Source organism: Rattus norvegicus, chromosome 3 (genome assembly GCF_021556685.1).
Source record: "Rattus norvegicus strain SHRSP/BbbUtx chromosome 3, alternate assembly SHRSP_T2T, whole genome shotgun sequence".
NCBI classification, from domain to species: Eukaryota; Metazoa; Chordata; class Mammalia; order Rodentia; family Muridae; genus Rattus; species Rattus norvegicus.
In genome coordinates, this window is record NC_141536.1 from 151,877,410 (window position 1) to 151,894,952 (window position 17,543).

At 46.1% G+C, this 17,543-nt stretch overlaps 1 long non-coding RNA gene across 1 annotated transcript; it reads left to right on the top strand.

The window, feature by feature from the left end:
• Positions 1-1,328: 1,328 nt before the first annotated feature.
• Positions 1,329-14,005, top strand: LOC147995797 (uncharacterized). Its single transcript, XR_015684786.1, has 3 exons — positions 1,329-1,405; positions 5,515-5,591; positions 13,228-14,005. It is a non-coding gene; the product is annotated as an uncharacterized LOC147995797 (long non-coding RNA).
• The last annotated feature ends 3,538 nt before the right edge of the window (positions 14,006-17,543 follow it).

Here is a 17,543-nt window from a genome sequence, read left to right on the forward strand (position 1 = left end):
CCATCTGTGATGGGATCTGAACCCCCCTTCTGGTGCGTCTGAAGAGAGGACAGTGTACTCACTCACATACATAATATAAATAAACCTTTAAGGAAAGACTCTACTTAGAGCGCCACTGAGCCAGAAGCACAGCACAGCATCTAGTAGGTGTGAGGTGTGTACCCAGCCTGCTTTGGGAGTGCATAGGGGACAGATTCTCGAGATTGAAAAGGCAGGCTTGCCTGGGTGAAGGGAGGAGCAAGAGGAGACCAGATGAGACCAGTTGTTGTGGGTAAGGCCAGCCCCGTGTACGTGAGAGGATTGTGTTAGAGAGCCTGGACTTTGGAATGTCGTGAATTATTTTCAATTATTTTCACGATGGCAGTGTGCCAGCAAGTACTGAGAAAACAAGTGAGACGAGGGTGAGCCTAGGAGAAATGAGGAAAGGCCACGAGATGGAGAAGGATCCAGGAAGACTGGACTCTGGGTGCTAGACACAGATGTAGTTCACTAAGAGAGGGAATCCAGGAGGATTAGGCTTGAGAGGAGAGGCCTTGGCTTCGCCCATAAAGAATTGAAACTCAGCGCTTGCCTAGGAAGCACAAGGCCCTGGGTTCGGTCCCCAGCTCCGAAAAAAAGAACCAAAAAAAAAAAAAAAAAAAAAAAAGAATTGAAACTCCAGGTTAAAGCAAAACTCAGCTAATAAAGGACCCACTCTGTGGGTATCCATTATATAGAACACCAGTCAAGATATATGGAGTCAGACCTTTTGATCTAGGCATCCTGACAAAGACTTTTGGACCATGACTTGCATACCTTGCCCTGAATGGGTGTGACCCTCCCTACAGTCTTCAAGCCTCTCCCTGTCACCTGCCAGCTCCAGGCCAGCTCCAGTACTCCAGTGACACTCCACCAGGGTTCACTGGCAGACCTGTCAGGTACTTTCCAGCCTTACACAGTGTCTTGGTTGGATTTCTATGCTGTGATAAAAGCATCATGACCCAACTTGGGGAAGAATGGTGTATTAGGGTTCTCTAAAGTTACAGAACTTATGGGCAGTCTCTATAAGAGTAAGGGAATTTGATGATGACTTACAGTCTGCAGTCCCAACTCCCCAACAATGGTCAGCAGCAGCTGTGAATGGAAGTCCAAGGATCTAGCAGTTGCTCAGTCCCAGAAGGCAAGCAGAAGAGAGGGTCTTTGTTCTTCCTATGTCCTTATTTAGGTCTCCAGCAGAAGGTGTGACCAGATTAAAGGTGTGTACCACCACGCCTGGATCTGGGACTTGCTTTGTCCCAGATGACCTTGAACTCAGAGATATGTTTTTCTTTGTCTCCTGGGATTCTTAGCCACTTTGCCTCAAGATCTCCATGTCAAGATTCAGGTCAGAAACTTGTATCTCCCAGCCTCAAGATCAGGATCACAGGTAAGCCTTCCAGTTCTGGATTGTAGTTCATTCCAGATACAGTCAAGTTGACACCCAGGAGTAGCCATTACAATCTACCCCGTCAGTAAACCAGGCCATAGTCTTCTCTTCTTCCGTCAACCAATCACAGGGAACACCCCATGAGGCTACAAGCGCATGCTTGGCAGAAGACAGCATTGTAACAGGAGTAGGAACCACAGGCATTTGAGCAACGTCTTCATGTAACTTGCTTGTGCCTTCAGGACCTGCCCGGGCCCAATCACGTATATCACCATTTCCATTTGATAATAGAACAGAACGCTGCCGTGCACTTGGAGGGTCTGATAACACCCAGCTCATGATGGGCAGTTCAGGTCGCATGGTAACTTGGTGTCCTATTGTCAAACGTCCAGTTTCCACTAAGGCCCAATAGCAGGCCAAGAGCTGTTTTTCAAAGGGAGAATAGTTGTCTGCAGAGGATGGTAGAGCTTTGCTCCAAAATCCCAAAGCTCTCTTCTGTGAGTCACCTACAGGGGCCTCCAGAGGCTCCAAAGAGCATCTCTGTCTGCTACCGACACCTCAGGTTCCATGGGTCCATGGGTCCGAAAAAAAGAAAAAAAAAAAAAATCAGGGGATCCTGGCCACCCCTTCATTCAAGGGGTTCTGGGTCTGCAAACTGGCTCAAGTTTGGAAATTGATTCACTGGCAGAAATCGCCTTTTGCCACAGTCCAATGTAGTCTTTCTTTCTTTCTTTTTTTTTTTCTTTTTTTTCAGAGCTGGGGACCGAACCCAGGGCCTTGCGCTCGCTAGGCAAGCGCTCTACCGCTGAGCTAAATCCCCAACCCCCAATGTAGTTTTTCTTTCATTTGAGAATTTTTCCGCTCTTACAGATCAAACAGATAAGCAGTAGGCTTCCTGTCTATTTCATGCCTGGAAACACCACGACTGATTAACCAGTACCAAAGGTCCGAACAAATCATGCCATTACAAATTTCACCTCTGCTGTGCTGACCATTATGGGTTTTGTCACTGTAAATATTGTTTTGTCCATGATGTCCATTATAATAATTACAATCACCTTGTCTCTGGTGATTCAATGCTGTCACCTGCTTATGGGTCCTAAGTCACTGTCACTAAGGGAATCAGGACCTCAGATCTGAAGCCAGGAGGCAGGAACCAAAACAGAGACCATAGAGGAAGACTACTCACAAGGTTCATCCTTCTGACCTGGGCAGTTGGCTTTCTTATACACCCCAGGACCACTTACCTAGAAATGGCTCAGACAGTGGCCTAAGCCCTCCCCCATCAATCATCAATGAGGAAAATCGCCACCAGGTTTGCCTGTAGCCAATCTGACAGAGGCATTTTCTCAACTGAGGTTTCTCTTTCCAGATAACTCTAACTTATGTCAACTTGACAAAAAACAAAACAAAAACAAACAAAAAACAAAAGACAACTAAGCAGGCTACCCAGACATCTTCAACCGCTGTATGCCGAGTCCGGTTGGCAAGCAGCGCCTGCTACATTCTCTCCCCACAGCCCGTCATCTGCCTGTGTGGTTTTAGATGCTCCCATGGCACTTCATGGTCACTTCTTCAGAGCAGGACCCACATCTTGTGCTGTCCCTGTCCCCGTCCCCATCCCATCCCCCACCCGCACCCGTGTCCCGCACAGCCTTGGCACGGTGCCGAATGAATGAGCAAGTTTACGGAGCCCCTCCCATCAGTCAGTCTCGTCAGCAAAGACCTCCAGTTGCTTATTGGCAATTTAGAAGCACAAGTAATGACAGCTGATCCCATTAGCCTTTGGGCAATGGGGCTTTTCACCACAGGCTTTTTGGGAGAATTGGCAAGGGTAAGGTATGTAGGGACGGGCTGTTCTTTATACCCTCTCTCTAGGTCCCAAGGCTGTCGTACTCTTATTTAGGGAGTTGCTTTCCTCAAATGCTGGGAAACAGAATAGGGAGGGAAAGGGCTGCTACCGTGTTGTATTATGAGTACACCAGCTCGCCTCTCCTGGTTCCCGGTAAAACTGGCCACAGCCACAGCTGGATTCTGTTCAATGAGCCTCACCAGGAGTTAGACTCTTCTAGTAGCTATTTCTGGCCAGCAGAGGGCGACAGACAGCAGCTTCTCTTTAAAGCTTTTCAAAGCTTGAAAGACCCCAGGCAAGTGACTAGCTGGCCTCTGTCACTGACTTTTTTTTTTTTTTTCTTTTTTTCGGAGCTGGGGACCGAACCCAGGGCCTTCCGCTTGCTAGGCAAGCGCTCTACCACTGAGCTAAATCCCCAACCCTCTGTCACTGACTTTTACAGTGTGTGATGATATAAGAAAGGCTCAAGTGGAAACCGGGATCAAGAACTAAAGCTGCTAGGGAAAGTTTATGGTGAGGTCCGGGACTATCAAGAAGGATTTCTGAAGTTCCTCAAACACCCATTTCTTGATTTGATACTGGTTAAAGGAATGTGTTCAACCTGTCGAGATACATGAAGATATCTATCTGAGTGTTTCTGCATGATTTAAACCCAATTTAGTTTCAGAATCTAAAAATTATAAAATAAGTAACAACATCCACAAACCTCAAGGCCAGCAAGACGGCTCAGTGGGCAAAGGCTCTGGCCACCAAGCCTGACAACCCTGGAACCCACATAGTGGGAGAGAACAGACTCCTGAAAGTTGTTCTCTGATCTCCAGTGTGTACTACAGCAAACGTTTACACACACACACACACACACACACACACACACACACACACAAATAAACCTCTATGCGGTGATGCAATGTGGTAATGTGAGTCTGAGGATAGGGCAGAACATCTTTTATCACTGTCCTTAATGCTGACAAGGTCATGGGACCCTTGAGCTAACCACAAAGCCCAGCTGAGAGTTTCTGCAGCAACAGAGGGAACACCAGGTAGAGACAGTAGAGCCCAGAAGAGGTTACAGAATGCTCTGAAGCACAAAGAAAGATGTTCACCTCAGAAGAAAAGATGCTCAACCTCAGTGGTTTTTTTTTTTTTGAGGTTATAGTAGTATATCATTTCTCACTTCCCTCTCCTGCCTCCAAACTTTCCCATATACCTTTCTGTCTTAGTTAGGGTTTTTCTGCTGTGAACAGACACCATGACCTAGGCAACTCTTATAAGGAAAGACAACATTTAATGGGGGCTGGCTTACAGGTTCAGAAGTTCAGTCCATTATCATCAAGGCAGGAACATGGCAGCATCCAGGCAGGCATGGTGCAGGAGGAGCTGAGAGTTCTACATCTTCATCTGAAGGCTGCTAGTGGAATACAGACTTCCAGGCAGTGAGGAGTAGCCTTAAAGCCCACATCCACGGGGCTGGGGATTTAGCTCAGTGGTAGAGTGCTTACCTAGGAAGCACAAGGCCCTGGGTTCGGTCCCCAGCTCCGAAAAAAAGAACCAAAAAAAAAAAAAAAAAAAAAAAAAGAATTGAAACTCCAGGTTAAAGCAAAACTCAGCTAATAAAGGACCCACTCTGTGGGTATCCATTATATAGAACACCAGTCAAGATATATGGAGTCAGACCTTTTGATCTAGGCATCCTGACAAAGACTTTTGGACCATGACTTGCATACCTTGCCCTGAATGGGTGTGACCCTCCCTACAGTCTTCAAGCCTCTCCCTGTCACCTGCCAGCTCCAGGCCAGCTCCAGTACTCCAGTGACACTCCACCAGGGTTCACTGGCAGACCTGTCAGGTACTTTCCAGCCTTACACAGTGTCTTGGTTGGATTTCTATGCTGTGATAAAAGCATCATGACCCAACTTGGGGAAGAATGGTGTATTAGGGTTCTCTAAAGTTACAGAACTTATGGGCAGTCTCTATAAGAGTAAGGGAATTTGATGATGACTTACAGTCTGCAGTCCCAACTCCCCAACAATGGTCAGCAGCAGCTGTGAATGGAAGTCCAAGGATCTAGCAGTTGCTCAGTCCCAGAAGGCAAGCAGAAGAGAGGGTCTTTGTTCTTCCTATGTCCTTATTTAGGTCTCCAGCAGAAGGTGTGACCAGATTAAAGGTGTGTACCACCACGCCTGGATCTGGGACTTGCTTTGTCCCAGATGACCTTGAACTCAGAGATATGTTTTTCTTTGTCTCCTGGGATTCTTAGCCACTTTGCCTCAAGATCTCCATGTCAAGATTCAGGTCAGAAACTTGTATCTCCCAGCCTCAAGATCAGGATCACAGGTAAGCCTTCCAGTTCTGGATTGTAGTTCATTCCAGATACAGTCAAGTTGACACCCAGGAGTAGCCATTACAATCTACCCCGTCAGTAAACCAGGCCATAGTCTTCTCTTCTTCCGTCAACCAATCACAGGGAACACCCCATGAGGCTACAAGCGCATGCTTGGCAGAAGACAGCATTGTAACAGGAGTAGGAACCACAGGCATTTGAGCAACGTCTTCATGTAACTTGCTTGTGCCTTCAGGACCTGCCCGGGCCCAATCACGTATATCACCATTTCCATTTGATAATAGAACAGAACGCTGCCGTGCACTTGGAGGGTCTGATAACACCCAGCTCATGATGGGCAGTTCAGGTCGCATGGTAACTTGGTGTCCTATTGTCAAACGTCCAGTTTCCACTAAGGCCCAATAGCAGGCCAAGAGCTGTTTTTCAAAGGGAGAATAGTTGTCTGCAGAGGATGGTAGAGCTTTGCTCCAAAATCCCAAAGCTCTCTTCTGTGAGTCACCTACAGGGGCCTCCAGAGGCTCCAAAGAGCATCTCTGTCTGCTACCGACACCTCAGGTTCCATGGGTCCATGGGTCCGAAAAAAAGAAAAAAAAAAAAATCAGGGGATCCTGGCCACCCCTTCATTCAAGGGGTTCTGGGTCTGCAAACTGGCTCAAGTTTGGAAATTGATTCACTGGCAGAAATCGCCTTTTGCCACAGTCCAATGTAGTCTTTCTTTCTTTCTTTTTTTTTTTCTTTTTTTTCAGAGCTGGGGACCGAACCCAGGGCCTTGCGCTCGCTAGGCAAGCGCTCTACCGCTGAGCTAAATCCCCAACCCCCAATGTAGTTTTTCTTTCATTTGAGAATTTTTCCGCTCTTACAGATCAAACAGATAAGCAGTAGGCTTCCTGTCTATTTCATGCCTGGAAACACCACGACTGATTAACCAGTACCAAAGGTCCGAACAAATCATGCCATTACAAATTTCACCTCTGCTGTGCTGACCATTATGGGTTTTGTCACTGTAAATATTGTTTTGTCCATGATGTCCATTATAATAATTACAATCACCTTGTCTCTGGTGATTCAATGCTGTCACCTGCTTATGGGTCCTAAGTCACTGTCACTAAGGGAATCAGGACCTCAGATCTGAAGCCAGGAGGCAGGAACCAAAACAGAGACCATAGAGGAAGACTACTCACAAGGTTCATCCTTCTGACCTGGGCAGTTGGCTTTCTTATACACCCCAGGACCACTTACCTAGAAATGGCTCAGACAGTGGCCTAAGCCCTCCCCCATCAATCATCAATGAGGAAAATCGCCACCAGGTTTGCCTGTAGCCAATCTGACAGAGGCATTTTCTCAACTGAGGTTTCTCTTTCCAGATAACTCTAACTTATGTCAACTTGACAAAAAACAAAACAAAAACAAACAAAAAACAAAAGACAACTAAGCAGGCTACCCAGACATCTTCAACCGCTGTATGCCGAGTCCGGTTGGCAAGCAGCGCCTGCTACATTCTCTCCCCACAGCCCGTCATCTGCCTGTGTGGTTTTAGATGCTCCCATGGCACTTCATGGTCACTTCTTCAGAGCAGGACCCACATCTTGTGCTGTCCCTGTCCCCGTCCCCATCCCATCCCCCACCCGCACCCGTGTCCCGCACAGCCTTGGCACGGTGCCGAATGAATGAGCAAGTTTACGGAGCCCCTCCCATCAGTCAGTCTCGTCAGCAAAGACCTCCAGTTGCTTATTGGCAATTTAGAAGCACAAGTAATGACAGCTGATCCCATTAGCCTTTGGGCAATGGGGCTTTTCACCACAGGCTTTTTGGGAGAATTGGCAAGGGTAAGGTATGTAGGGACGGGCTGTTCTTTATACCCTCTCTCTAGGTCCCAAGGCTGTCGTACTCTTATTTAGGGAGTTGCTTTCCTCAAATGCTGGGAAACAGAATAGGGAGGGAAAGGGCTGCTACCGTGTTGTATTATGAGTACACCAGCTCGCCTCTCCTGGTTCCCGGTAAAACTGGCCACAGCCACAGCTGGATTCTGTTCAATGAGCCTCACCAGGAGTTAGACTCTTCTAGTAGCTATTTCTGGCCAGCAGAGGGCGACAGACAGCAGCTTCTCTTTAAAGCTTTTCAAAGCTTGAAAGACCCCAGGCAAGTGACTAGCTGGCCTCTGTCACTGACTTTTTTTTTTTTTTTCTTTTTTTCGGAGCTGGGGACCGAACCCAGGGCCTTCCGCTTGCTAGGCAAGCGCTCTACCACTGAGCTAAATCCCCAACCCTCTGTCACTGACTTTTACAGTGTGTGATGATATAAGAAAGGCTCAAGTGGAAACCGGGATCAAGAACTAAAGCTGCTAGGGAAAGTTTATGGTGAGGTCCGGGACTATCAAGAAGGATTTCTGAAGTTCCTCAAACACCCATTTCTTGATTTGATACTGGTTAAAGGAATGTGTTCAACCTGTCGAGATACATGAAGATATCTATCTGAGTGTTTCTGCATGATTTAAACCCAATTTAGTTTCAGAATCTAAAAATTATAAAATAAGTAACAACATCCACAAACCTCAAGGCCAGCAAGACGGCTCAGTGGGCAAAGGCTCTGGCCACCAAGCCTGACAACCCTGGAACCCACATAGTGGGAGAGAACAGACTCCTGAAAGTTGTTCTCTGATCTCCAGTGTGTACTACAGCAAACGTTTACACACACACACACACACACACACACACACACACACACACACACACAAATAAACCTCTATGCGGTGATGCAATGTGGTAATGTGAGTCTGAGGATAGGGCAGAACATCTTTTATCACTGTCCTTAATGCTGACAAGGTCATGGGACCCTTGAGCTAACCACAAAGCCCAGCTGAGAGTTTCTGCAGCAACAGAGGGAACACCAGGTAGAGACAGTAGAGCCCAGAAGAGGTTACAGAATGCTCTGAAGCACAAAGAAAGATGTTCACCTCAGAAGAAAAGATGCTCAACCTCAGTGGTTTTTTTTTTTTTGAGGTTATAGTAGTATATCATTTCTCACTTCCCTCTCCTGCCTCCAAACTTTCCCATATACCTTTCTGTCTTAGTTAGGGTTTTTCTGCTGTGAACAGACACCATGACCTAGGCAACTCTTATAAGGAAAGACAACATTTAATGGGGGCTGGCTTACAGGTTCAGAAGTTCAGTCCATTATCATCAAGGCAGGAACATGGCAGCATCCAGGCAGGCATGGTGCAGGAGGAGCTGAGAGTTCTACATCTTCATCTGAAGGCTGCTAGTGGAATACAGACTTCCAGGCAGTGAGGAGTAGCCTTAAAGCCCACATCCACGGGGCTGGGGATTTAGCTCAGTGGTAGAGTGCTTACCTAGGAAGCACAAGGCCCTGGGTTCGGTCCCCAGCTCCGAAAAAAAGAACCAAAAGAAAAAAAAGAACCAAAAAAAAAAAAAAAAAAAAAAGCCCACATCCACAGTGACACACCCACTCCAACAAGGTCATACCTCCAAATAGCGCCACTCCCTAGGCCAAGCATATTCAAACCATGACAGTCTTGGTGCTTTGCAAAGAGAAGATTTCTTGGTGAGGAGTAAAGACTACACTTACTTTGAGTATAAGGACAAATATATAGAGAGTGTACTTAGGCATTATGCTAGTTTATCAAGGTGGTGGCTGTAGGGTCTTCTCCAGGCTTCAGCCTTTCAGAGATAAATGTTTATTACCAGTTGAGGACTGTTTTCAACCCATTAGAATGGCAGAAGTCTCGCAGGTTGTTGGAGACTGTGGACATGGAAGAGTGGGTGCGCAGTGGTAGCAGGTCTGTTCATGCATTGCTGGGTCAAACTCTGAAGTGAACAGCCCCGTTGATTTGGTAAAACCAAAACTAAAAGTCTAGCTATCTACACAACATCTAATAATTCTGGTTGGTGGGGTAGAAAGTAACACACGAAAGGTTTGCCTGTCTGCTCAGAGTGGATGGGTGGAGACCTTTTCTGTGTGTGTTTCCCACGTCTGCCTCCAGTCCTGCGTGACACCAGCCCTGCTCTAATAGACCTTGAGCATCCACATTTCACACCTTCTCTGGAAACACTGTTTTCTGTCCGCTGTGTCTGTCTGTCTTCTCCTGTCTTTCAGTTTTGACTTGCCAATATTTAGTCTTAATTGGCTTTATTTGCAGTTCTAAAATCAGGCAGCAGTCCAGACCACCCAAAAGGGTTCAGAACACCCCACTCCACCACATGGGTAGGTTATATTTATAGATAGAGAATTTCTCTCCCGTTTTAAAACTCCAAAACAAAATGGAGGAAAAATAAGACCAAAACTCGCAAAACCCCTTTCATTCAGGTACCTTCTGAAGCAACTGTCCTTTGTCCCTTCAGAGCCTTAGTCAGCATCTCAATTTACACTCTATCTATCTATCTATCTATCTATCTATCTATCTATCTATGTACTTATCTATCTATGTACTTATCTATCATTTATCTACCTATCTGTCTACTTATCTATCTACCTACCTACCTATCTATCTACTTATCTATCTACTTATCTATCTATCATCTATCTACCTATCTATCTACTTATCTATCTCTCATCTATCTACTTATCTATCTATCTATCATCTATCTACCTATCTACTTATCTATATCTCATCTATCTATCTATCTATGTACTTATCTATGTACTTATCTATCATTTATCTATCTACCTATCTGTCTACTTATCTACCTACCTATCTATCTACTTATCTATCTATCATCTATCTACCTATCTACTTATCTATCTCTCATCTATCTATCTACTTATCTATCTCTCATCTATCTACTTATCTATCATCTATCTATCTACCTATCTATCTACTTATCTATATCTCATCTATCTATCTATCTATCTATCTATCTATCTATCTATCATCTATCTAATCTATTATCTCTTCCTGAATAACCTCCTTGTGTTGCTGAGTCCAGTAGCCATGGTTGAAGTCTGGGCACTGTGGGGCACTGTCTGACACTGGGCACAGTGTCCCCCTCTTGACTACTTTTGGCAGAGACTAATGAAGTAATACAAATAACCAATGAAGCACTGAACTGATCTTCTGAGAAGATAAATAAGAACTAACCTTTAAGCAACTAATCAAAAAAGAAGACTCAAAATAAAAATCTAGAGTAGGGGCTGGGGAAATGGTTCAGGAATTAATGGTTCCTGGTCTTCCAGAATTCAGTTCTTGGCACCCGTGTTGGGCGTGTCACAGTAGCCTGTAACTTTAGCCTCAGAGGATCCACAGCCTCTTCCGGGCTCTGGACACCAAACACGTGTACACATACACAAATAAATAAACCTTTAAAATTGGAGATGCAAAGTAGGGACATTATAAATTTCTATGAGGGCTGGAGAGATGGCTCAGAGGTTAAGAGCACTGACTGCTCTTCCAGAGGTCCTGAGTTCAATTCCCAGCAACCACATGGTGGCTCACAACCACCTGTAATGGGATCTGATTCACTCTTCTGGTGTGTCTGAGGACAGCAACAGTGTACTTATATATAATAAATAATCTTTAAAAAAATAAAACAAATTTCTATGAAATATAGAGGATCTTTGAGGTTCTACTTTGAAAACTTATATTAGAAAAACTGGGGTTGGGGATTTAGCTCAGCGGTAGAGCGCTTGCCTAGCAAGCACAAGGCCCTGGGTTCGGTCCCCAGCTCAAAAAAGAAAAAAAGAAAAACTGGGAAATCTAGAAGAAATGGCTAACTTCCTAGACACGTGGTCTGAATTCCATGAAACCTCTCCCACTCGGTGACCAACCTAGTGCCTGTTGCCACTCTCTAGCAGTGCCATCTCATGTGCAGGCACTTTGATGGTTTTACTCTAACTCCCAGGAGGAGAAGCAGAGGTTCAATCTGTAATGTCACCTTCAACTGTGAAGTACTTTGAATTACATTGTACACACACACACACACACACACACACACACACACACACACACACACAACGTAACTTCAAGGATTAGACATGCTTATCTGGGACTTACAGATGAGCCCCAGGAAAGCGAGATGCCTGTGGACCTGGGAGTGGCTCTGTCCGCTGGCAATCCCTCACTCTAAGACAATGAGTGCTAGAAGCTGCAGGCAGCATCAGAGATGTTTGGAGGAAGACGTTGATGGGCTCTCCCACTGTGTGGGTGCTGGACCAGTGCTTTAACCACCTCAGGGAGGTAGTACAGGGACCTGGCAGTGGGGACTTGGAAGAGCTAGATTCCTCCTGATCTCTTCGGTTAGCACTTCTGTGAGAGCTTGAGCAAGCTACAGTACTGCCTGGAGTCTGCTCAGACCCTTGCAAAGTGGAACTTCTGTCCCATCTGCCAAGTTAGGAGAATTGCTTGAGGACCTGGCATGGGGTTTGCAGGATACTTGTGGGCTTGGGAACTTGAAAGTTAGGCCCTCCAGGAAGCCCTCAGGCTGGAGCTGCTGAGGGTGGGAGGGCGGGCTGGACTTGAGCAAGGTTTCTGCCCTTTCTTCCTTCCTTTTCTACTGGTTATTTTACAGTGTTCTTGGAAGATGGTAGGGGTGCTGGTGGGGTGCCTAAAGAAAGGAAAAGCTGCAGGCTAGAGAGATTGCTCAGTGGTTAACGACACTGGCTGCTTTTCCAGAGGTTCTGAGTTCAATTCCAAACAACCACATGGTGACTCACAACCATCTGTAATGGAATCTGATGCCCTCTTCTGGTGTGTCTGAAGGCAGTGACAGTGTACTCACATACATAAAATAAATAAATAAATCTTAAAAAAAAAAAAAAAAGATGTGTTAGGGATTTGGGATAATTCCAGGTCCTATTTATTTCTTTTACTTCTTTGTAAGTAACATGTTCAGAGCAGCAGAGGGGAAAGAGTGGGAGAGAAGACGTTGCTAAGCAGAAAACAGCTTGAAGAAGAATACAGCAGGAAAGGCCAAGTATTAGATACTGCGTTACTGATTTGCTTAGCGATCGACTTAAAGCACTGCGTGTACTTCACTGCTCACTTCTTTTTTTTTTTTTTTTTTTTTTTTTTTGGTTCTTTTTTTCGGAGCTGGGGACCGAACCCAGGGCCTTGCACCACTGCTCACTTCTAAGCACGACTTCACATGCTACCTGGAGCAATGGGCTGTTGCCTTAACAACCTGACCACAAAAGTTCACACCTGCCAACTTTAAGGTATGCCTTTCAAAACAACCTGACCGTTACCATGAACAGTCCTGTAAAAATCTCACTTGTTTGTCTGCTCCACCTTACTGTTTTCCGCCATAAAATGAGAATGTCACAGGGATCTTTCTGGAATTAGCAGTCTGGCACCGATGAGAACGGACAAGAGTAGACATCACTGTGGTCGGATGGCCCCTCAAGGGCTTCAGTGCCGGGGTCTGATTTGTATTCTCATTTTATACTCTAAAGCCACACGGTGAGACACACAGGTAAGCAGGACTTTACAGAAGTCGGCAGGCAGTTAAGGGCCACCCCCCCCCCCCATTGTTTTAGCTATTTCTGCAGGTCACTTAGTTCCAGGCAGCAAGTGAAGTCGTGCTCAGCAAATAGGCACTATAAGCAATGCTTTAGTTAAAGTACTCAACAAACCAGTATGCCGATGTCTAATAATTTGTCTCTTTCACTCTACTTCAGGAATGCAAACAGGACCCAGGACTGAGGCCTTCGAAGGAGCTCTTCTAGCTCCAGTCCACTGTCCCTCCATTCCACTCCAGTGTTGGAGTGCTTATTCCAGAAAGATCCAGTAACAAGTTCTTTTTTTTTTTTTCTTTTTTTCCTTTTTTTCCGGAGCTGAGGACCGAACCCAGGGCCTTGCGCTTGCTAGGCAAGCGCTCTACCACTGAGCTAAATCCCCAACTCCCACTAACAAGTTCTTAAGAACTTAGTGGGTCCTTCTAGACAGGTGATTTGATAGCTGGTTCTTAACCTAGATTGTAGGACAGATTTAGGGAGCCCCTGATCCCACCAAAATTGTGGGCTTGGGGTTTCTTCCTTTCCACTCAGTTTCCAGAACTTTCAAGTTCTCCTCTAAACAAAACCTGTTGTCTTAGCTATGTTCTTGGCACATTTTAAAAACATATTTTATGAGACAGGCCACCGTGTCTTTAATCCCAGGTTTTGTAGATCTCTGAGTTCCAGGATGGCCTGGTCTACAAAAAAATACTGTCTCAAGAAAAAACCAAAAAGACAAGCTGGGGAGATGACCAGTGGTTTAGAGCACTGACTGCTCTTCTAGAGGTCCTGAGTTCACATCCCAGCAACCACATGGTAGCTCATCTGTAATGGGATCTGATGCCCTCTTCTGGTGTGTCTGAAGACAGCAACAGTGTACTTATAAGTCATAAGTAACTAAATGTGTTTTTTTTTTAATTTAAAAAAAAAACTAAAAAGACAAAATGCGAAAGTCTTTAAAGCTGCTTAGTAACCTGCTGTTTCATTCAGTCTTAGGCTTGGCCTCTGAAAGGCTCTTGCAATGAAGATTTAGCACCAGTATAGGCTCAGGGGAGGTGACTGGATTCTAAAGACTCTGAGCTAATCAGTGGGTTAATCCCATGATGGATCCACAATATGGTTATATTATGCAGAAACCACTAGGTGCTTACCCTTGAAATTCACGTCTTGCCTCCAGCCCCTTCGGGTCTCTCTGCTTCTCCACTGCCACCCAGTGAGCAGCACTGCTGGGCTCCTCCTCCTGCCATGGCGTCTGCCTCACCATGGACCAGACTCTGGGTAGGCGGAGACATCTGGAACTGTGAGCAGAGGTAAATCCCCCTTCGAGATTTCCCCCCTCCCAGGAATTTTGTTCAAATTGACCACCTGCACAGTATGAAAAAATCGTTTCTTTAATATTGTCTCTGTCTCTGAAGCTGGCCTCAAATTCACCTCAGAGCTGAGGCTAATGTTGAACTTCTGATCTCCCACCTCCCCTTTCACGACACTGGAGAAACAAGCCTTTGCTGTCACACTTAGCGTATGGTGCTCGAGGGCAGAACCCAGGGTTGCACGAGTGCTGGGAAGGTGCTCTGTTAACTGCAATTGCTCGCACACAGTTAACTGACACGTTTCGTAGACACTTAATTCAATCATTACTAGTCTGTGCCTAACTTAACAACCCCCCTTCTGTGGCCTCTTAGAATATTTTAGTTGCTTTTTAGAAGCCAGATGAAGAAAATGAGCACACAAGAAGAAAACCACTGAAAAACAAACACTGAACAAGAATAACCAGTCAGGAACCCTTACGGCATTAACACTCATTCTCGACCAGTTATATCTAAGTCAACAGTTATCTCTTGGGCAGCTACTGTTTTATGTCAGATGTTTGTGACAGATGCTTGGGGACTCAACAGCAGCCTCTGACCTGGGACTTAGGAATAAGGAGGGAGCAACCCAGACCCTGTTCAGTTCATAAAGGCTTTGTGTAGACAGCCACAGGAGGAAGCACCACATGACTTTCTCCTTACCCTGTGACCCAGCCACACTGCTTGGGAGATGGCTGCATGTGTCAGGCATAGTGGAAGCCTCCTTCAAGTGGAAACACCTCACGATGCAGATCATCCAGGGAGCTCACCGCCCCCTGGCTCCACCCTTTCCTGCTACTTTGAAATTCTTCCTGATTCAGCTGCAACTTCAATCTTGGAGGGGGGTTTTGTGTTTGTCTGTTTGTCTGCTTGTTTTTGTTTTGTTTTGTTTTTATGACTGGCTGAGAGCCTTACAGAGCAAGTCTGTCATTTTCTTCCGGCCTTTACACCTTCGGGCAAAGCAGCCTGTCTTATGATCGTGAAGTCCTTCCCTGACAGAATAGCCTGCAGGCTCCCTGTTGATTCACCAAGCCCAGCGCACGCTCAGACTTTCTACCAGAGAACAGATGGTTCACAGCATGGGGGCAACACGGCCCAGACCTTTGAGGACAGATTGTGCTGGTGACGCTGGGAAAGGCTCTGCTGCTTCCACAGGTGTTGGGGGAGGGGGAGACAGCTCTAGTTGTGAGACCTAATACTGTCCCTCCAGTAAGAGCTCGTTTGTCTGTGTCTTAGAGCAGAACCTCTCTCTCCTACGTGTGGCTGACCTCTGGTTTGGATCCAGCTGGTTCTGATAAGCCTGAGTCTGGAACTGACCAATGATTTCAAAAGTGAGTCCAGATGCAGACACCTTCAAAAGACGTGTGCTAGGTCCTGCCAAATGTGTTTCCTAGAAGGCTCAGTTTATTCACAGTGTCTTATCCAGGGCAAGTTTGGGATTCAGATTTCATAGGATTGTAGGAAGGGAACACAGGATTGTCCCGCGTATGCCGTGCCATTTCTAGGCAGGCCAGGACAGCACCTCCCAACCAGACAGCAGTCTCCATGGAGAGTGGAGTAAACAAAGGCTGGGTTTGCTAATACTGTCAGGCTGACAGGAGTCACGTAGGAGGCTTGCCTCCCAGCATGCCATGAGGGATCACTTCAAGTTCAAGGCCAGCTTGGTCAACGTAGTGAATTCCAGGACAATTAGGGACACCTGGTGAGACCCTTTCCCCAAAACAAACAAGATTTAAGGTGAAGATAAATGCCATTTATGTGTCTCCCCCAGACAAGCCTGGGGTCTCCCTCTGTTTGCTCTTCCCTGGTGTCCCTCAACCCCTCATGTGTCCTTGTAACAGCACTTGCCACAGTGTGCTATGATGGCCAAGGCTCCCACAGAAACAGTTCACTGAGAAAGAAACTGAAGAGCTCTTAGACATCGGAAGGTAGGAAAGTGCTGGAGAGGGCACGATGGACTTACCCTACACGACCAACCCTGGTGGCCTGGTTAATAGTGGGACAGTAAGACACTGTGACTGTAATGAGGGAGAAAGGGGGACCTGTCGCTGTAAATGGACTTTTTTTTTTTCCTTTTTTCTTTTTTTCGGAGCTGGGGACCGAACCCAGGGCCTTGCGGTTGCTAGGCAAGTGCTCTACCACTGAGCTAAATCCCCAGCCCCTGTAAATGGACTTTTAATAAACTATTAATTATTATTATTACCCAGTCAGCCTCCCACTAACAGAGGCAGAGTCCTCTGGATGATTTAATCAGCTCTCGTACAGTTACTGGGGGGTCACCCCTAATCTATACATCTATTTGCTAGGATGTTCATTCCCAGCTGTGCTCCCCAAATGCTTGCTGTTTGAACCTCGACTGCTGTCTGCCCTGGGGTGGGGGTGGGGCATTTCACTGGGGCACATGCTCCTGGTCCATCTGTCCATCTTCCTCCTCCTTGGTTTTTCTTTCTCTTTCTGCTTGGTCTAACCTGTAATCCCCAGCCTGTAACTGAAACTCCACCTCTTCTATTCTCCCCAGTGATTGGCTGTAGCCACCTTTATTTAATCAATAGTTTTAAACTGGGGAGCAAGGTTTACATAGCATCACTTGGTCTATGTGAGGATCTGCTCATGGGGACAACCAGATCTTGGGGGCTGGTATTTAGCTTCTGAATGCAGAGAGCAACACCAGACCAACCCCTAACACATAGCCCCACCCAGGAATACAGATTAAATTCTAGTTGTCTAGCCTAACTAGTTATTAAAATACAGAAGCTAGCAAGGCATGATGGTCCGTGTATTTAATCCCAGCACCTAGGAGGCAAAAGCAGGCAGATAACTGTGAGTTTGAGGTTAGCTTGTTTATGTAGTGAGTTCCAGGCCAGTCAGCGCTAAATAGTGAGATCCCACCTGAAAAAAAAATGAAAAATGAAAAAGAAAAAAAGAAACACAGGGGCTGGCCTGGAACATTTGCCTGGATACATGAGACTCCCAGGTTCTTCCGTCCCTAGCACTTCAAGGAAAGGATAAAAGGTGTGTGTGTGTGTGTGTGTGTGTGTGTGTGTGTGTGTGTGAGAGAGAGAGAGAGAGAGAGAGAGAGAGAGAGAGAGAGAGAGAGACTCTCCAAGAAGCCAAACGGCACCACTGTTTATCAGTCTGACAAACACCAGAGTG